Raw genomic sequence first — 21546 nt, forward strand, 5'->3', positions numbered from 1 at the left:
TAACTGATCAGCATCACAACCTGCCTTGAAAACCTTGAGAATTCCTCCTGCAGCAATTGAAGATGGGAACACTGTGTGGCAGCAGCAGGAATGGGAAGCTCCTATAGCATGAGGTGGAATGGATGTTGGGAATTTTTTGCTTCAGAATTTGGGGTGTGTGTGGATCTGAGCTGCTGTATTTGAGTTTTGGACATCTTTTTGGACAAAAAACAGAGCCTTTTGTCCCATTGTTTAAGTGACACCAATGGCACTCACCAAGTTTGTGTTTAACAATCCCAGGGAACATTTGTACTTTGAATTTTTTCTGGGCAAAGCTTTGCAAGACTTCCTGAACTTCTTTGTTGGTGTGTGTGTTCAAGCACTCCAGATTCTTCCTGCTACAAAGGAAAAAGTGGGAATGCTTAAATTGCTAAACACCAGCCTGTGAGGAGTACAACATCAGCAATTGATTCTGAGGTGGGAACAACCTTTAAATGCTATCATTTGTTACAGAAGAGAAAGTTCTGGGCTCTCACTGCCTTAGAAGAGCCAACACCTCCATGCCACGGGAGCACCGTGCCCGTGGATGAGGCTCCTGGGGGGCACTGGGGGTTCCATGAGATGCTGTCCACCAGGACATGCCATGGTTTGGGTCGGTCTGGGGAGAGGGACGTGCCCTGGGCGTGGGAAGGGTGGGATGGGGGCACTGGGGGCTGGTGGGTGATGGGGTGGTGCTGCCGGGGATGATGGGGAGCTCCACAGCTGCAGGGAATAATGAAAAACTGACTGGGCAGCACCTGGGGCTCCTCTGGGCTGAGCTGCTCAGGGGTTTCTGTGTCCTGCTGCAGAGTGCTCTGGAAGTTTAATACTTATTTTTGCCTCCATTGTGGAAGGATTTCCTTTTTCCCTGGATGCTGGTGCCGTTCTTGTCCTCCTGGCTGGGTGAGTACGAGACATCAGCTGTGTCTTTGTTTTAAGAGAAAAAAAAAAGCAAAACCTCAAAGGGTACAAGTGCTAATTCTTCTGGAAACCCAGCTTTGATTCTGGTTGCACACAATAATTTTTTGTGAGTCTGGGAGTGAGAGAGAAGCTCAGTGATCACTGTTTAAATGCCACAAGAAGTATGAAATTGCTCTTTCAGCACAGAGAAACTGAATAATTCCAGGATTTGGTATCTGAAGGTCTCTCAGTTCTAGGAATAATACTAATAGGAACTCCTTCCTATTCAGAGGTTTTTAAAGGGGGAAATTCCTGAGTTTAGTGCTGAGAATCTCTTATTGGTACAGGCCTGAGATCTGCTGTTGTTGGTCTTAAGCCAAGGCATTTTTTGGGGGGGAAATACCTTTTCTGTTCAATATAAGCTACCAGTTTTCTCTGGGGAAAGCAGAAATAATTTCCTTTTTGTGCTGAGCTGAACTGGAGAATTTGAACACTAAATAAAATCAGAGAGCATTTAAAAATCTAATTTCTGTAAAACTATAATGGTCAGCTTCATAGTGGTACTTCATCTTCTGCAGGTGGAGGGGGATGGAAGTGGAAAGGACTGGTCCAGAAGGGTAGATTTACTTCAGGTAGTTTTAGACTTTTATGTGCTTTTGCATGATCACATAAGCTATTCTGTCACTTAAAAATTGAGTGTGGAGCTGGGATCCTGCTGTTGCTGCAGCAGAAACAAAGGGAGTCCTACCCAGAAAAACCCTGTGCTGTGCTTTCTGGGGGCAACACCTACATGAACACAGACGGCAAACCAGAAGGAACTTTTTCCACCTGGAACAGCACAAGACTTGTGCTTGTTAGCTGTGTCCAGCTCAGGAGGAGACTGCTGTGCCTGTTTTAAGCCCGAGACTGAGCTTTCCAGGTGATCTGAGCTCCGGCCAGCAGAGGAGGGAGGAGCTGGGCTGCAGGAAGGCTCTTGCAGAGGGCAGTGCCTGGTGTGGGTGGCATCCGCATGAGAGCAGGTGGGTGTGTGGGTGTCACTGTGGGAGTCAGGGCTCTGGAGAAGTTTGGGAGATCTCAGGGTTCTGTGCTCAAGATGACCCCGAGATCATAAAAAGTCTTTTCCTTCCAGCCCCGCAGCCAAAGTAGAAGTCCAGATGTGTCGGTTTTGCTCTCAAGGTTGTTCATTTTCTCTTATCTATAACATTCTTTCTCTGACCTGCTGAGCTCTGTTTTGCAAGTTGGATCGTGGCATTCTGTCTGCCCTCTGGGGTGGTGTTTCCATTTCATACTATGAACCACATGCACTCCATTTAAAATTAATTCCCAATACCTATCACCCATGTTGGACAGTGTGTCTCTACTCTAAACCAATAAAAAGTGTCACCATCACAGTGAAAGATGGAGGACAAGAAGAATGACAAGACACACACAAATTCCTCCATCTTGCCTCCTGAACCCCATTCTAAAAACCCCCAAAATTCTACTTTTTCACCCTGTGTTACATTAACTCAAACTCTTGTGACCTGTAAATCTTCACACAAAGTTGGCAGTATTTTCCACGGGCTAAAATCAAAGCCACGGGTGTTTTTGACTTCGTGCCAAGGTCTCAAGACAGCCAGGGCAGCCAGAGGGATGTCCTGCGTTCCCACAGGGAGAGGATTCCTGGCTGGTGTTTCCAGCTCTCTGTGAGAACAGAGCAGTGACAGCTCTCACTCTGGCTACAGTATTGCTGATCTTAGGGCTTTCCAGCTGTGTTGCAGTTTTTCTGTCCTTTCCTCCCCGTGGCTCTGTGACAGCACTTTTGTCATGCAGCTCCTCAGCGTGTGGACCCTTTTCCTGTCAGGGCAGTGGCAGGGATGTGCTCAGCACGGTTGGCTCTTTGGCTGAACTCCCTCAAAAGCAGCACCTGAAATGTGGTAAGAAGTTATAGAAAGCTTTTAAAGGTGGAGAGGAGCTTTCCCCTTCCTTCATGAGCTAGACTTGCTCCCTGGTAGCTCCTGTGCAAGCTACGGTTTGGTGTTTCTTCCAGAGTTCTCCCACTCTTTTCGAGGTCTGCATTTTTCCTTGCACTTCAAGCTGCTGACTCTCCTCACTCCCTGTGCTGCTCTTTTCTTGCTTTGCTCCCTTTTTAACATGAGAGCCCTGCCAGTGTGGTGGAGTTAACAGCAGCATTGTGCAGCTGCCAGGAGGTTTGGGTTCTTGTGTCCTGGTTAAAGTGGAGACACTGGCTTGTAACTATTCCACTCTGAGCTATGATTATGCCTTAGATCAGAGGCTACAGACATCTTCCTGTAATATATTTTGGCAGGGCTGAGTTGATTAATGAAGCTTGAAGCATGAGAAGGCAAACTCTGGGAGAAACTCCTATGCTGCACTTAAAGTATTCTATAAATTAATATTTCTGAAACATGTTGTCTGCTTTAAACTTAGACCCAGGGGAGAAAAAGTGCTGATACATATGAGAGCTCCGATTTCCTTCCCAAGCTCAACAAGAGTCCATGCCAGTAAAGGGCAGCAAAGAGCTCTGAGCAGAGAAAATAGAAGTTTAATGTTTCTAGCTGTTGACTGAAAGAATTGGGCCATTGTGGAGATGACAGAAGGCTGGAACAACAGCATCTGAAAAGCCCCTCAGCGTTGTCTGATGCTGTCCCTTTAAAAAGTGCTGTATTGATGTAATGGTACTTGAGGTAATGACTTTTTAATGTATTTAAAGGAAACAAGACCACCCTGATTAACTGGAGTTGTATTTTCAAGAGAGTTGTGATTACTGAAATGCTGTCATGCCATGAATCACTTGATTCTGTGGCTGAGGTACTGCAGGCTTGCTGCAAAACCATCAATTTTAGTGGTTGGGCCCCAAAATTTCTTTCCCATTTTGTGGCAGTTTGGCAGCTGAACCAAGTCTAACTATATTGATGCATTTTTTCCCACTGGAATCAATGAGGAGATAGCTTGAAAGTAAAGACAGTGAGATTTTTGTGTTGGATAGTGACAGTAGGGCTGGGAAAGGGGATGCTGTGAGCACTGTGCAGTGTAAAATATTTGTGGGGGAACTTACGGAGCATCTCTGCCTCCACAGAAGTGCAGTAGAACAGATTTTCTGTTAATTCCCTTAAGCAAGCCTGTGTAAGTCTAGACAAAAAGATTTTTCCACTGGACAAGGATGTTCCGGGGGTCATACTGTGCCTTGAAAACGCTGTAGGTGAACTTCACTGCTGGTGGAAATCCTTCATGGCAGAGCTGTAGCCTTTCAAGGCTTAAAGAAAAGTTGTCCTTTCTGTTTTGTCCTGCTTTTATGTACGTACACCCAGGCTAAAGGCAGAGAGGGGGGGTCAGCTGAGTGTGTGTCAATGTGTAAAAAGGTCAAAGCAGCTGTGGAAGAGCCAGTAATGGCAGCACATGGATATGGGACAGCAGCCCCCTGCACATTGAACTAAACTTTAAGTGACCGGTACCTGCAGAAGGCCATGATAGAAGTTCTGATTTTTCAGTGTGGATCAATTATTTTAAAGGGTGTTTCAAGTTGAGCAAACTCAATTTAAGTCCCCTGAAATACTAATTTTCAGTTTGTTCCACCTGGAGGGTGACAAAGTGACTATGACAAAAGTGACTGTACCTGCACTGTGTGGCAGCCTGGCAGAGGGAGTAAAATACCCTGTTAAGAGTTAAAAGATTATTCTCTGCAAAAACTTGTCAGTGAAAGGCTATCAAGCTAAAATTGCTGGCTGGACTTTAATTCCCAGGATGGGCACTGCTTTGTTGTTTTAGATGTTTGCTGCTATTGTGATCGATATGAGTTGTACTTTTCATGAGTCTTCATATTCTGCTGTTCTGAGCACAGTGCTGGTTGTGTATTTCATTGTCAGTCTCCTGTAACTCATTTTATGTTCTCCAGCATTAATCTTTCCTTGTCAATGTTTTCTAAATCTAATCCAGCACAGCCTCAGGAAAATAAAGCAATTGTTTAAATTGATGGCTTTGAACAAAATAAATCATAAATCAGTCTATGATTTTTGAAACCTCTCTTCATCTAGAAAGTGTGGGGTTTTTTGTTTGGTTTTCTTTTTTTATTTTTTATTTTTTTTTTTTTTTCCCTCCTGGAATGTGATTATGGAGCATGGGTTAGAGATGTGCAGGAAGGCCATGCCACCTGCAGGTGCAGGGGAGAGGGTGCAATTAAACTCTCAACAGCGTCCAGGGCTGGCTGAGCTGCCCCTGCACAGCTCTGCAGGTGACCAAGAGAAACACACTCCCTTTTCCTTCCTACTCCTGCAAATAAACAAGTTTCTGTCATATTCCGTGTTTTCTGAATATGATAGAAATATTCTATTCTGAATAGATAGAAAAAACAGTTTCTATCATATTCCATGTTTTCTGAATATGATAGAAATATTCTATTCTGAATAGACTATTTCTATTCTGTCTGATAAAAGGTTTCTGTCACATTCAGAAAACATGAAATATGATAGAAACTGTTGTTCCAGAACCCCCACTCTGACTAAATGTGTGTGAAAAGGGCTTGGATGGGGCAGGGTTGGTAGGGGATGGTTTTCCTTTCTGTTGCATTCTCAGGGAAAAGCTTGTGCAGCCCAAGGGTCCCCATGGGCCAGAACCCCGATGCTTTGGTTTACTGGCTGCTTTGTTAACTGATGTTCCTCTCTAATGAGAGCCTGGTGTCTGACAGGGAGCTGCCAGGATGGAGCTGTGCTCCTGCAGCTCCTTCAGGCTGCTCAGTGGCACTGCTGGGAGCCAAGCTCCTGTTCGGGTCTGAGCTGCCTCCAAAAGACCCCTGAAAATAGTGACAGAGAGCCCGGGGGGGGAGTGATTTAAGGAGAACCAAACCAAGTCATGGGAGACAGCAAGTGTTGCTAATTGCCTGCCATTCGGATTTGGGCAGTGATTTTTCAGCTGTGAGCTGGGCGGTCACACCCAGCAGCAATCCAGGAGCGCTCGTTCTGGTCTGTGGGCATGTGAAACATTGGGATTGATGTCGTGTCGCTGCTGACCCCGGTACTCCATTTAGGATCGTGCTGGAGCTCGGGAAGAGCTGCTGGAGCTGGATAGCTCATCACAAGTTGTAATTGCAGAAAGATCATCTGCAGTAGCTCCCCAGACTCAATTTCTACTTGTAATTGGCAGATGGAAGAGGACTCAGAACAATTATCTGATATTAATTATGTCAAAGACTTTTGTACTTTTGTACTTGCCTCATCTTTAAAGTCTGATTTCTTGACGTGACCAGAGAGCAGGGAGAGGGAGGTGGTAGCTCCTTCAGCAGGTCTGTCAGAAGCTGACTTGTGCATGGTAGAACACCCCTCAGCAGCTTCAGCATTCCCTCATCAGAATTCAGATGGAATTCTCACCATCTTCAGGTACCCCACAGGCGCATTAGGTCAGCAGCACCTGGTCTGGACTTTGCTGGAGCACTTTGATGCTGGACTTTGTGGAGGAGAAATCCCAGAGCTGAGCCCTGCTGGGCCCCCAGTGCAGTCCTGCCTACTTAGGCCTGGCAGGAAATCTAAATATTCATTTCAATACTGATGCATATTGGGCTGACAACTGTGGGCAGGTGCTGAATATTCAACCCCTGAAACAGAGCAGTGCCACTCCTACCTCAGTGGAAGGGAGCTTTCCACAGCTATGACTTCTATTGGATGATTGATGCTGTGAGGTGAAGAAGGGAGATGTGGATGTAGAGGACACTTCTAGTTCACCAAAAACTTTAATCTGGCAGAAGTATCCATAAGGTTGTAGCTGCTCTTGCACGTGAGACTGGACAATACCACCAGCCTTATTTTGACATGGTGCTTTCCAAAGGTGTGGGAGTGTTTATGGGGAGAAATTCCAACACAGCTGTGCCCTGGTAAGACACCTCCTCCCAGCCACCCCTCTGCAGCTGAGTCCTGTGCACCGGCAGGAGGAGCTCCATTAATTCCAGAAAAACCCTGCATCAGGTAGCTCTGTGCTGGAGGCGTGTTATACACAGATTATCTTCTGGGTTTTCTGTAGACTGCTTTTGGGCACAGGTATTTTGGTGTGTTTTTTTGTTTGTGGGCTTTCCTTTGCCTCTCTGTTGTCTGGTTGTGGCAGCTGCTATGGGATGGCAAGGGAAAATGAGAATTAATAGTCCCTGGTGTAAGGAGCTCAGCTGCAGTCTGTGAGGCAGAGGAATGCTTTCTGTCCTGCTCCAGAGAGTGTAAAACCACTGCATGTCAGCTCTTTGTGAAGCTGTAGGAAGCTTGCAACAAAAATGTACTTAAGTAGAACTCACATTGTGGCTTGAAGTTACAAGACTGAGTTTTCCCCACCTCTATTTGTCCTTCAGGTTTCTTATTGGATATAAACCTTTTTTTCTTAGGAATCCAGGCAGGGAAGCTGGAAGTAGTCAAATATAATTGCATCCTTCTCTTGCCCTTGTTTATTTAATGTCTGTGGGACTGTGGAGAGCACCTGTCTGCTGAGGGTACCATGAAAAATGGCCCTCACCCCCTTTTAAAGCAGGGTAATAATATGCAATATTTATTGTATGTGTTGAATGCTCAAAAATTATGTTTTGGCTGAAATTTATACCCAGCCAGGCCCCTGGAGGGCACCAACAGCCAACGTTAGGATTTTCACTCCCTTTTAGCTCTTGCTCACTGACATGCAGCGCTGTGAAGACGGCAAATATATCCCCACATATAGATTAAAGTGAACTTGCTTTGCCTTGCATAATTTGAAAATTCAGAAGACCAATTTCTTAGTGTAATTGAAAACCGCTACATTTCAGGCTTATTCATTGAACCAGTATTTCCAGTTAGAATTCAAATTAATCTTCCTACCTTTAAACAAGATAACGAGGGTGTAGTTATATTTACTCAGCCTTTTAACAATCAGGTTCAGTGTAGCTGCATATGATTAGCTACACACACACAATTGCGGGAGATGAGTGCTCCTGCCTCGAGCCAGGAGGGGAATTCATCTCTAAAGGCTGAAAATCTGAACTGACAGTTCAACACTCAGCCTAATGCCTGAGTCCCTCTGGAAGGGAAAAAGGGAAGGAAGGTGAAATGACCAGCCCAACTGAAGAGCCATGTCAGCTTCTCCAGGATTCCCCATGGGGTTTTTTATTTTTTATTTAGCCCAGGGGCCTCTTGCTTTAAAATTGCCTTAATGCAACTTTGCTGAATTCCTTCCAACACCTGCCAGGGAGATGTGACATCCAAGAGAGCTTGTGGAACACATCTGGGTGTTCTGGGGGTTGGTCAGCTGGAAACACAAGTCTGAGGCTTGTGCACTCCCTGCTCTGCACCACAGGACTCTGATGTGGGGGGTAAATTGGGGGATAAAAATCCTTAATTCCCTGAAATAACAACAGATGGGTTTTAAGAGCTCAGATCTCTAAAGAGAAGCCTAAGGGATAATTTGACCAGTCTCACCCTGAGACTTTATGGACCCATTTGGTCTTTGAAGGGGCTTGGACCATGGCCTTGGTGTTTCCAGCAGCATCATTCCTCTGCTGTGTGCTGATGTCAGGTGGGACTTGGTGCCTTCACTGCAGGCCATGAGTCCATCAAGGGAAATCTGACCTTTGGACGTGGGAAGATGGGGGTTGAGTTTGTTTGGACACCCCCACAAGCAGTCCCTGTGGTATTTTAACTTGTAGAGAGCCCCCTGTCCATAATCTTTCCCCTGAATTGCTCAGCATAAACTGGAAAGAACAGAAGTTGTGCCCCAATCCATTAGTTTTGAAAGGCTGGATGTTGAGCTTACTGTGTGAAATCCTCACTTCAGCTACCAGGGGGTTTTTATTCTGGATGGCACCTTGCATATGTTTTTCAGTCACAGACTGGAATAATTCCTGGGAAGCTGCTCTGTTCTGTTGCCTAATTAATAATACATCCTTTTAAAGAATAAATAATAAAATAAATCAATGCATATTTAGCTGATAAGCTAGAGTAACTTCAAAAGCACTGGTTTGGGCCATGAGCTGCATAAAACAGTGCTGTGCTACACTGAAAACCCTGACTAGACCAAAACTTGGGATGTGTGAGTTTGCATTGTGCTTTTAAGTACTTGGATGGTTTAACGTGTTGAATTTCAGGGCTTTTTTCTTTCCTTTCTTAGAGAGAAAGGATATAAAACACAGTTTAGTGAGCTAAGTGAAGTAGTGGAGGTAAAATTGTTACTTTTCCAAAAGGGATTTTTAGCTGAGATGAAATCTGCAGCCCAAGGTGAAGTCATAAAGCATCACCTTATCCCCAACCAGCTGTTAGTCAACAAGCTGCCCTGGAAAGCAGCTTATGATCATTCCCTTCTGGTGAGGAATGCAGGGTAAAATATGGTGTAAAACTGGGATTTGGGAGAGGATTTTTACCTACTGCTGTCACTGTCCCTGTGCAATGCTGACCAATGCTTCTCTTTGTGCAGTTTCTCATAACAATGTGAGAGCTGAGCTTTTAGCATGAACTTTTGCCACTGTCACTTCTGCTGATCCTTGTAGCAGCCACTGACACTGGGTTTTGTGATAATTTTACTGGGGGACAAGAAAAAGTTGTTTTTGCAAAGATTTCAAATAATTGTGAAGATACAAGTTTTTTTATTTTTTTATTCTTTAATGGGAGTTACTCCTCACCAACCCAGACTGGCATGGGGAGAGGAAATGAGGAGGGTGTGAGTCCCAGTGGGAACTTCCCCAACAGACCACGTCTGCTTGTGTAAAAATCTTTAGGTTTGTTTCCCTCTGGAAATATGTTTCCATACTCAGAGACTTACTTGGTTTCTAGAAGAGTCTTTGGCAGAGGTGATGGGCAAAGAAGCAGAACCTCTCCATCTCTGCTGTGCCCTCCTGCAGTTCCTGTCTGTGTGCATCCCCCAACCTCCTTTTCCAGAGGTTTACTCCAAAATTCCCAGGGCACAGGGCACCTCCCACTCTCTCTGTCTTTCACATGATTCAAGGAGTAGCAACCAAGACCAAAAAAAGGCAATAATTGTATTTTGTGATGCTTCAGGAGCTGCCTGCACATGGGGGAGCAACACCAGGTACCGCTCATGGCCCAGTGACATTAGGGATTCAAGGCTGGAGCTAGCACAGGATCAAACTGCACATCCTGCAACACAAACCAGGATTGCTCTGATGAAAGCTGAGGCTCTAATTTAATTTGCATGGGCTGCAGATGAATGGCCTGAGTGACGAAAATGGACGCTGCTGTCAATATGTTCAGAGAGCGACGGGCGCTGCGAGGGAAGGGAGCTCGGTCTGGGGGCTCGGGGGCAGGACCTCGTCCTGGCCTCAGCAGGGAGTGATGCTGGCAGCTTTTCCTCTCCTGCTTGTCAGTCAGGAGCTCTGACAGCCAGCTCAGCTCGGGTAGATTTCTGCTGGAGGGCAGAGGCAGTGCTGAGGTAACCGCATGTCTTGCAGGATGCAGGAATCTCCTGCCGTGCCCTGCGTGCCTCTGGAGCCCCAGCTCTGCTTCCATTTGCAGTGCTGGAAGTCAATTTGAGCCCCAATCAACAACCAAAACTCAATCATCTCGATGGTGTACAAAATGGAATGTACTAACAGCCACAGAGGCCATTGATTTAGGAAACTTAAAACCCCATTTCCTTCCAGCGTCTGAAAGATTTACTGAGGGAGTTCAGGCTGGAGACATTCAGGACTCAGGTGGTCAGTTCTGTACAAGGATCATTAGAGAATAGATTCTTTAAAGTCATCACCAGCATTTTGTTAAATATTTTTCTTTGACAAATGACTTCTACAAGTGGAGATCATCTTTATTTAAAAGCTGTCTTATGTTGTCTTATAGCTCTGAAATTGATCTCAGAAAGGCCAAAGATTCCATTTTTCAGTCATCTGGTTCCTGGGAACCATCTGGCTGCATTAAAGGTGAGAATTAACTTACTTAGCTAGTAAGTTAATTGATCCTAATGGGTCCCTTCCAACTTGAGATAGTCTATATTAAGCAAGAATGATTTGGGAGCCTTGCCAGTGAATGACTTGGATGAGATCTTGCATTTTAATTCTCAAAAATGGTGTTTAAACTCTTTATTTGTTTCCCCAATATCTCCCAGGCTGGATATCAAATGATGTTAGTTAAACCTTTATAACTTCTGCAAAAATTAAGTCTTTCAAAGGGAAAGCTTTAAAGATTTAAAGGTCTCTGCCTTTCAGGGGTGCTTTTAACAGATGTATCTTTGCTGAAATGTTCCTTAGCACAATTGCAGTGCAGTTAATTTACCACCCTTTGGAACTGACTCCTGAACTGGATAATGGAAATTACCCCAACTTCTGTGTGTGCTCCCAGCTGCTTAAAGATGGTGATTGCAACAGCAGGGAAACAAACAGCTCTGTGCTCCCTGAAAATGAGATTTATCTTGTACCACTCGTGTGCTCCTGAGGAATCCTGGAAATTACTTTCAGTTATCAAATCCAGCTCCTGATTTTCAGAGCAACTGTTACAAGAGAAATTCAGTGGAATAACCTGGAAGGATGTTGGAGAGGTCATGTAACTCATCCATCAGCCCCAAGGCAGGATGAGCTGTGTATTAATCCTGACAGATATTTATTCAATGTGCTCTGAAAGATCTCCAATGGTAGCGAGATGCTCAGCTAATCTATTCTGTCTCCTCATCCCTGCTGTTAGAAAGGTTTTCTTGACATTTAGCCTGGATGTTTCTTCTTGTAATTAGTCAGGAAAACGGAGTGACTTGTCTTATCTGTCCTAGGTATGGAAAAAAGATGATATTCTGCTCTGTGTGTGTGAAGACTTTGAGGTCCCCCATGAGTTGTCTGTTCTTGAGGGCAAACAGACCATAATGTTTTTAATCTTCCATCATGTCACACTTGCAGATCTCTGATTAGTCTCGTTGCACTCCTGGTGCTCTCTGCAGTCGGGATGTATCTCTCCTGATCTAGAATATCTTTCTCAAGTGTCTAAAATAGCCTCCACCACCCACTTTTGATTCAGTAGCAGTGTTTGGAATATGTGTGCTATCAACATTAAAGTAAATAAGTGCTATTATTTAAATATTATTTCCTCTAACTGGACCAGACTTCCCTAGTGGCAGTAGCCCTGGTCAAATTAAGCATAATACTAATTATTAGTTTGGAAAGAAGTGTGCATTTTAAGGTGAAATTGGAGATCTGAAGCAGGATTTAGCAGTGGCAAACTCAGTATTTTTGCCTGGTGATTTGGATCCATACAGCTTTTGTCTTGACTTTTACAAACTGATGTTTCCTTCTCTTCTTTACCTGTTTGCTCAGCTCTGAACACCCAGGGTTTCACTCACTTTTGTGTGTGTTTTTATTCCTTATACCACGTTCTAAATCTCTCTTGTTGTGGGAGTTACTCCTTCTCATTTGCATACGTTCCATGATGTGACAACTTATTTAATAGCAGATGACACTTGTTGCTGATTCTGTCACATGAAACTTCTTCAGAGCCTTTTTTCCTCCTGCAATTAAATCCTGCATCTTAGTAGCTGCCTTTTGTTTCCTTTGAACTCATCAGGGGAGGAATATAATCAGATATTTGAAATTACAGTCTTGGCTAAGAGGCAACATGAAGGTGATGAGTGCTTCACATCTTTGTTTAGCATTCCAAAACTGGGAAGGAGACAGGCCAAATAATCTGCACTCATTTCTGAGCAACAGCTTAGCATTCTGGGGACTTGGATACTGCCCTAAGAAGCTTTGAGGAAATAAGATTCAGCTGATCAAGGTGGAGGACTAAAGCTGCAAGAGCAGAAGCTGGAGAGATTTAATAGTCACTTCCAGCTGAAGGGTGCATCTATTCTTCATCCTGCTGCAAGTTAGGGTTGTGCAGAGGTAGAGATAGCAGAGATAGCATGCAGGTAAAAATTTGGGATCAAAAGAGTCAATTTGATCCCTTTAAACCAGCCCAGAACCTCTGGCTGCCCCAGTGAACCTCTCCACATCCCCATGTGGGTGCAATGAACTCCAGACCTTCAGCACGAACATGGAAAAAGTGATGTGCCAAAGGGAAATCAAGAAATAAGAAACTCTCACTGGAGCCTTGAACTACTGAATTAGCAGCAAATTTGCTAGCTAAAAGAAGTCCAGCTGGTGCTCAGAAACGAGTTGCTTTCCCAACTTCAAAGCCTCCACCAGGCTGTCCAGGGAGGATAATTCCTTCTATGAACAGTTCATTTAACTCCTGAGTGTGGGAGCTAAGTGAGCTCCTGATAGAGTTTTTTTTTTTGTTTTTATGTCTTGCAAAGAAGTGTTGAGCAGTTTGGGCTTAAGGTGAAAGAACACCTCTTTTGAAAGGTTTTTATGGAAATTGCTTCTGTAACAGTGTCAGGGAGAAAGCTTTCTGCTCCACAATTGCAGGAGAAAAGGAACCACCTGAGTTACAGCTGAGGGAAATTTCGTTTAGTTTTGAAGCCATGGTGATTTCCTTAGAAACTTCACTCTTCAGGATGTGTGCTTTTAGGAGAGGTTTCAGCTCTGAGCATTGCTTGGATTTTCCTTGTCAGATCCCTTCTGTCCTGTTGTGAGGGGGGAGTGGGGTTTAAGTGGATTATGACAGCGTTGGTCAGTTTGGATGCTCCAGAGCAGGCAAGGAGAGGATAATTTATAGGGAGACTTTGAGCTCAGTCTGGTGTTTATTCCCCTTTTTGAAGGTGCTGCAGTTGGTAAAATTTTGGCTAATTGTTGCGACTGTGAAACTTCCAAAATTGCTTTATGTGAGCTGGCTTTTAGAAGCTTTGGCTTCCCCTGCCATTCTGCACACTGCTGAATTCAGGAGGGCTTTTTTTGTGCTGAAGTGGAGCTACAATAAGTTCTGAGCTCTGTGCCTTGTTTCAATTATTTACCTCTGCAAAAGAGATTTTTATAAATCCTCCCTTCTCTTTCATATTATTAACTTTCTTGTCAAACTTTTATTTAAACCACAGAGACAAAGACGGATCTTTTCTTTATAGCTCTGCAAAGTTTGATTTACTTCTCTGACCTGTTTCAGCATGATTGAAAGCTAATCTGTCTCCGTTTTATTGGCTTTTGGTAAAGCATGTATTTCTTTGTTTCCCTTTTTCATTTTGTATTGTCTTGTGGAAATATGTAACTTCACTTCGGGCTGTAAAAAATTATTCTCCTATGGGAAAGGTAAAAAAAATGACAGCCCTTAATCCAGTCCAAGAGAAGCTTTATGTCTTTAATTAGCTTGTTGGATTGCATTTGTGGATGATTCAAGTCAAATGAACTCTGAGCAATAATAAAGGTCCTGTGGCCACCTCTGACCTCGCAGAGAGGAGCGCTAAAGCCAGAAAGCTTTTTTGGCTCAACATCAGTGACAACTACTTGAGTTTCTCTTTTTTTTTTTTTTTTTTTTTTTGGGAGCTAATTCTGCCATAAAAGCCTGTGGAGTGCTCTCACTGCAGTTAACTTGCTTGGCCAAGGGCATAATATGGCTTGTGGGCTGCCAACTGCAAAGACTGATATTTTAAATTGTTGTTCTCCCCTTTATAATTAGTCCACTTTATAATCAGTCCTTTCAGTGCTCTAATCCTGCAGTATCTGTTTCTAACCCCTCTGCAGGAGTTATTTCCCCCTTTTTTTTAAGCACTTGAGGATATAAAATTCCCTCTGTGTTATGCTAGATTTTTAAAGCTTATATTACACTTTCTAGTGGCTGTTCATGTTTTGCCTCGCCCAGGTGGATTAAATTGTGATTATACAAAGCATTGTATCAGGCAGAGAGGATTGTGCCCCAGATATTTGTAATTATTTTTGTTTCTGAAGAGCTGAATGAGCACAAGGGTAATACCCAGGGATATTGATCCTGGGACCCATTTTGGTAGAAGGTGTTGACTCATGGCAGCCACCCAAAATTGATCAGTTTTCCTCCTGTCCAGTGTGAAGCATCTCTGCAGTGTCTCCAACACACTCCTGACCCTCTACAGCAGGGCCAACACTTCAAAGTCATCTTGCCAGACTTAAAATCTTGCTATTTGCAAGGTGTCTGCAGAACTGGGAACACCAATAAATTCTGCACGCTTGCTACCTGCAGTAGTTTAAATTTTCCAGAGCATTTTACCTCTTTTCTATTCAGTGGCTTCCACTGTCAGTGTGTATGTAAGTGTAAATTATACCATATATGCACAAATAAGTGCTGTATTTAAGTGTAAATAAGTGCTATGGCTGCTTTTCACTTGTTTGGGGGGGATGAAATAGCATTTTACTGTCATCCAAGGGCAGGTTCAGGTGCCTGAGAGCAGAGTAAGTATCATAGGGATAGTATATAGATAAATAGATATATTCGTGTAGCTACTGTTCACTGCTGCTCTGTTGCTGAATGTGTGAAAGCAAGTTAAGCACAACAAAACTGTAAACAAAGTAGAATAAATGCTGCTAAATTTAACAGCTGTTCAACCTGCCAGTTACTGATACCAAAATCTTCAAAAGAGCTGTGTTGTGAACACGACTGACATGTTCTGTGGTTTGTGTTTTTGGGCTGAAAGAGTGTGGATACATGTTTTCATTGATGTTCCTGTTCCTTCTTCAGGCATATTTTGTTCTGGTGTCCCTGAGTTATTTAATAATGCATCCTGACATTCATTAAATATATGCCCTTTTTTAATGGACTTTAAGAAATAGTTGTAAAATGCAAGTTGATACTGTTTATTTAGTTCTTTTACCTTAATTATGAACAAATTATTTATGTTGGTACGTTCATTACGGTGCTGTTTACCTGTAGATCTGTATTTCAGTCCCCAAGTCAAACACCCTACCAACAAAAAGCATCCAGAACCAACCAAAGGACCCCAAAGCCCCTGTTTAAACCAGAAATATCGATGTAGAAGGCATCCAAGTACTACAGGAACCTCCTCCCTGAAATCAAATGGCTGGATAATATAACCTGGAAAAGTTAAGAGTGGTTCTGAGCACAGATGCACATTCCTGAGTGAGAATGTGGGCTCAGGAAGCAGCTTTGACAAAGTTCAGCACCCAGGGTTGATTCCTGAGCGTTGAGGCAATCGTGGGGGAAGTGGAAGCCTCAGCTTTGTGAAATAGAAGGCTGAGGAAATAAAGAAGAGAGGGGAACTGCTCAGAACTGGATGAGAGAGGAACATAAGTATTAAAAACTGAAAAGGAATGTGTATGGGTTAAAGTGCTGCAAAGAGAATTCAGTGTTTTACTGGCTAAAAAAAAAAACCAAGAGAATTATTTTCTACAGCCCTTGAGTAGCTCTGGAATAATGGCGACCATCCCCATTTTAGTTCAGGTGTTAATTTATGATCTGCCTTTCCTCAGATTTCCACCCAAAGGAAAATATCTATGGAAAAAATGCCCTGATTAGAAATCTGGAGAAGAAATACCAGTGCAGGACTGGGTGTGCTGAGGAAATTTCAGCATCTGAACATCACCTTCCCTGGCAGAAGAGTTTGGAGTTCAGGGCTTGTGTTGGGGAAGCTCTGCCCAAGCATTCAAGGCAGAGTGGAAGGAAATCCAAATGAAGGACATCACCAGTGTGACTGGGTGTGGCCTTGGCTTTCTGATTTGATGGCTTTTTTGGTTGCAAAACTTAATAGAAATAAGATTGGCTGACTAGGAAGGGGAAAGAAAGGAAATTATTGCAGCCAGATAGAACAAGTCTTTGATCATAGATTAGCAAGATTATTTCAGTGCATATCAATGCAAAGAGTAATGATGTCTTTGAAGAATTTGTAACACAAAAGTCCATGTACCAAGTATAAATAATGGAGAGGGGCAAAGGATAAAGAAAGGAAAAGAATTTGTGCATCATTAATGGCTGATGAGGAGTAGAAAGACAAATGAAAAGTTTCACTGCATAGAATGACAATTTTGATTCTTTTACTGAGCCACTTGCTTAACACAAGGATTTGAAGAAGTAAAAGAGGAAAAAAGCACAAAACTCCTGTCTGTGTACCACAACGTGTGGGGAAACGGTAGCAAGCGTTTCCAACAGGAGAAGGAGCCAAGAACCAGTTGAAATGTGATGTTCTGAAGAGAGCTGTGGCTGCAGTTTGAGCAGGTGAAGCACATGTGGTGCTGGCCCCTGGCAGAGGGCACATTTCCCAGGGGAAGGGCACAGGGGAGCCCAGTCTGGGGTCTGTGCTGGCACAGCTGCCAGCTGGGCTGTTACCAGGTTGTGGATGTGCTGGGAAGAGGATCGCTGGCAATGTGTGGGAGAGGGGGAGCTCCTGGTTTCTAGAAAAATCCAATGTGTGGAGCTGGGAGCTGGGCTGGGGCTGCTGCCAGAGCCTGGGCTCACCTGGTCCTGCTCCAAGGCCAGCCTTTCCCTGTTCCCATGGCACTGCATTCCCTGCCAGGAAGTTTCTAGGCAGCGTTATCTCTCCTTATTTTCCTGCTTCCTGTAGGACTGTCAAAAGTAACAGCAAAAAATTCAAACCCAGGAGGTCTGCCTCTTGGTTTTATTAATTCCGGATATTCCCAACACGCAGTTTCAGCTCTCCTGGATGTTTCTACCTTGTCCTGCTGATTATTTAGCTGTGTTAGTGGGATCTTCTACCATACATGACGTGCTACCTTAGAAATATAGTTAATTTCCAGTTGTCTCAGCAGGTACTTCCCCCTCTCTGGGGCAACTTTGTAAGCCAAGATTCAGTCCATTTGCTGCCTATTTATTTCCCCCTCTCACCTCTTCTCTGTGGAGCTTTACTGTTCCCGTTGGAGCCTGGCAATGGGAGAAGCCTTTTTTAATCTCTAGACTGTGAATCATTGGTGGAATCAATAGAGTGTAATCCAAAACTTGTGCTGAAGGTTTTAAGGAGTCTATAAAACACAGGCAGGAAAAGGCACCAGGACCCCTCTGGCTGCCTGAGAGGTGAACAGGGCTGGGCTGGCAGCTCCATCCGAGCTACAGGCTGCTCCAGAGTGGAGCCTGAGGTGGATTTTGGGTCTTTCTCCGGCTCTCCTGGACCAGAGGGAGCTCCAGCAGGGCAGAGGAGCACGGCAGGGCTGTGTGAGTAACTCTGCACCCATGAATGCCTCCCAGCAGTGGGGAGTGGGGAGGGCAGGGCTGGGCACAGCCTGTTCTGGGCTGGTGGGAGTTTCTGGAGCTGTGTGTGAGCATCAGAGAGCTTGAATCCCCACAGTGTGGGGTTCACAGCATAGCAAGGGATCTCCTTAAGGACTGCTTGCTGCTGTTGGTATCCAGCACCCAGAAATGTAACTCCATGGCAATATGAGCTTTCTATAGAGCTCTCACGAATTTTAGGAATATGAATGGCTTGTCTGTAGGCACTGAGACAAAGGAGTTGTGAAATGCCATCTGCCTGCTTGTGCTGTGTATGCTGAAACAGCAAAGAGCTCAGTTTTGCTCAGGTTTATTTCCTTTTTTTTTTTTTTTTTTTTTGTTTTTTTTTTTTTTTTTTTTTTTTTTTTTTTTTTGTTTTTTGTTTATTCCAGTAAGTTTTTTTAACCTCATTTCCCAGCTTTGGTCTTGGTTGTATCTAAAGGCAAACATGGAAGGTTTGTGGACAAGACACAGCCTTCTATTCACCCAGTATTCTTCAGGGTCCACAGTTTGAGATTAGCTCTAAATAGAAAATGTAACAGGGGTTTTTACTGTGAAACATGACCAAAAATTACTCACCTTTGTACAGAAACTTTTTCTAAGTGGTACAAAAACCTGACAACTGTGCTGCACTGTATCAGCACATATGTTTTGGTAATTAAAAAGTATTCTTTCTGTGATGATCTCCCATCTGTTGCTACCTCTGATAAAATGAATGCTGCTTTTGAATACTGAAACACGGGGATTCTTTGTTCTGGCATGTGCTGGGCAAGGAGATCTTGAATCTCACAGGCTGCCCCTTTTGTGGGTGGCTCCTGATGAAATACATAAAAAATAGGAGGTTTGGTGAAGTTAAACTAGAAAAAGGAATCATGGTTTATTTATAGTTTAAAAAAATCAAACCCATGTAAACAACCCAACCTTTTTCTGCTGGCCTGTGTATTAATGGCTCTCCTGTATGAATTTGTTTTAAAGACAATTTTTAGCACCCTCATAGGCAGATGACAAAGTTTATGCTGAGTGAAGAGACCTGGCTTTTCCATTTGCCTTTAGATCACTGCAGAGCCTTCACCTACAACTGCAGAACCCAACTGATGAGGAAAATCTGCTCTCGGCTGCTTTCTGGGTGTCTGGTCCAGCTCCTGGTGCAGAGCTGAGAGGAGGGAAGGATGAACTGGCAAATCCCTGGAGTGGAGGGTGAGCCCAGTGTCTTCCAGTACAGGCAAAAATTATAATCAACCCCCCCACCAAAAGTCAGCTGTTATTTAGAATATATAGCTTTAAGATAGTTAGCTGTTATTTTGAATATATAGCTTTAAGATTGTTTTGGTTTTCCTCATTCTTCTCCTTAAAATGGTTAGATTTGATTCCCTTAGCTAATCCCAACGTGCAGAAGCCCCATTGCCTTCTTCATTTTGTCTCACAGAATCTGGAATAATTCTGTAGGATATATGTACCAGTTCAATCTCAGCCTGGCTTTGGATCATTAAGTACCTTCTGCTTTGGGTTTTGCTTTGGCTGAAGTCATGAAATGAAAAATCTGAAGCATTTTGCTGGTGGCAGAGGAGCTGCTCCAGTGTTTCTCTCACTGGGATTTGGGTGTTCTGGGGAGATTGGTGCTTCCAGTCTGGGCAATGCTTCAGCCAAGGGCAGCAACTGTCCTAAAATGTCTCTGATGGTTTATGAGGCCAGAAAAAACCCCAGCGACGTTTTTCATTTGTGAAAGCTGAGCCTTTCATTCCTGCACAAGTGGTGGTGGATGGAAAAGGATGGAAAAAGGAGAAGGATGGTGCTCAGGACACAGCTGGATCAAGGAGATGCTTTTGCTGTGTCTCTGTTGCCTTGTTTCTCCATTGGCATGCACTTTTGCAGTCATTTAACACCTTGTAGGCTGATTGTGGAGTGATTGCAAAATAGAACAAGCAGGTGGCTTTGATGGTCTGAGCTCATTTTGAACTCTCTTCTTGCAGCAGCAAATGAACACAAAGCAGAGCTGAATCAGGGCCCCAGACAGGATTTACTAGAAGAGTTTATTTTTAATGTGCACCAGATGAGAAGTGATAGTTTTGAATTGTCATATCACTGCAAATGCCTGTAAGGAACAGCTCAGTGGCTTCTTCAGGAAGCTCCAAGGCATTTGAAACATCCCTGTTATTGTCCTGTGGCACCTTTTCTCCTCAAAATGCCCCACAGAAATACATCCAGAGGGTCTGTGCTGGCACTGGCAGACAAGTCAGAGCAAAAAATGCATTAAATGTAATGATAGTGACAAAAAACCATGAGAAAAGAAGTTTTGCTCTCAAATATTCCACTTGAAGCGCCTGGAAGAGGTGAAGTAGGACCTTGAGGCTCAGTATAGCTCATCAGCACAAACACATAGTTCTTCTCTTGCTGCCTGGAGATGGTGCTGGAAAAACGGGGTTGGGCAAGGCCTTAAAAGTTACTAAAACGTCCAGTGGCCTTTGTTTGGTTTTGTTTTGGAAGTAATCATGGTTATTTGACAGGACTAAGCAGAGAATAAAAAGGTTCCCTTTAATCTTTCAGCTGTTATTAACTGGAAATCATCAAGTTAAGGAAATTCCCATGAACAAGTGATGTCCTGCCTATGTCAATATCTCCAGACTGCTATAGTCCATAATTATTTGATTTGGTATGGATGCAGCAGCAGTGCAGATACCCCTGGGTGCAGAAAATTCCTTTATCTCCAGCAGCTCTAAAATCAGTAAACAGAAAATGTTAATTTGGGAACTACAGGTAAGGTGAGACTACTGAACACATGTGGCAAATAATTTCCAATGGAGCTGAACACCAGGAAAAGTCTAAAATGCCTTCCTTTCCTGAAAATTGTGATTAGCTTAGGGCAAGCATAGAGCTTAAGGGAAATTCAGCTGACTGAAGTTGTAATCCTTGGCAGCCATCAGTAAAATCAGGAAATTCATGTGCTTTAAAGGAATGAATTTAAAAAATAAATCCTCCTAATGAGCTTATCTTGCCATGGGATGCAGTGGGCAAAGGAGACAAAGGGGTAACTCAGGCAGGGTGGCAGTGCACTTTATTGCCTTGCAGAAGATTTGGGCTGGGCAGTTTGTGCTGATGCATCTCCCTGCTGTGTGCCACCACAGCCACCTGTTTGTCACAGCTTTCAGAGCCCAGGCCAGGCTGTTGGAAAAGATGACAAGGGAGCAAAGAAATGGTGTTTTCACCCAGCTGTGACTGTGTCAGGGTGGCACTGCAGTGTCTGAGCTGGTGCTTGGGAGTGATGCAGCAGCCTGGAGAGCTCAGTCCCAGTGATCCCTGTGTGGGCCAGTGCAGTGAACACATCTGGGGCAGACAGATTCCCTATTCCCTACCCACAGAATGTTTCTGTGTCTTCAGTTCCCAAATAAACTCTAAAGCTGGTGACAATTACCCAGCCTTAGCAGGTGAAAATGCCCCAGATGGTTTCTGGGTGCTCAGAAGCGCTGCTGGAGATGAGCTAAAAACGTGTTACAAACAGGATTTCAAATAAAAGAAGAACTGAAAGTCCTGTTAGGAAAAAAATAAAGGTGATTCTGGGTAACCCCATGGGTCATCCACCGTGGCTGCTTCAGCCTGGCACGGGGCTGGTGTGACTGCCCAGACAGGAGGG

General features: G+C 43.9%; 1 long non-coding RNA gene across 1 annotated transcript in view; it reads left to right on the forward strand.

The window, feature by feature from the left end:
* The first annotated feature begins 753 nt into the window (after positions 1 to 753).
* The window catches only part of LOC137480401 (uncharacterized), an 83398-nt gene continuing 62605 nt past the window's right edge, over positions 754 to 21546 (forward strand). Inside the window, exon 1 of the long non-coding RNA XR_011002881.1 lies at positions 754 to 921. This is a non-coding gene — a long non-coding RNA (uncharacterized lncRNA). The remainder of the gene's footprint in view (positions 922 to 21546) is intronic.

The sequence above is a fragment of the Anomalospiza imberbis genome, chromosome 11 (assembly GCF_031753505.1).
Source record: "Anomalospiza imberbis isolate Cuckoo-Finch-1a 21T00152 chromosome 11, ASM3175350v1, whole genome shotgun sequence".
Taxonomy (NCBI): domain Eukaryota; kingdom Metazoa; phylum Chordata; class Aves; order Passeriformes; family Viduidae; genus Anomalospiza; species Anomalospiza imberbis.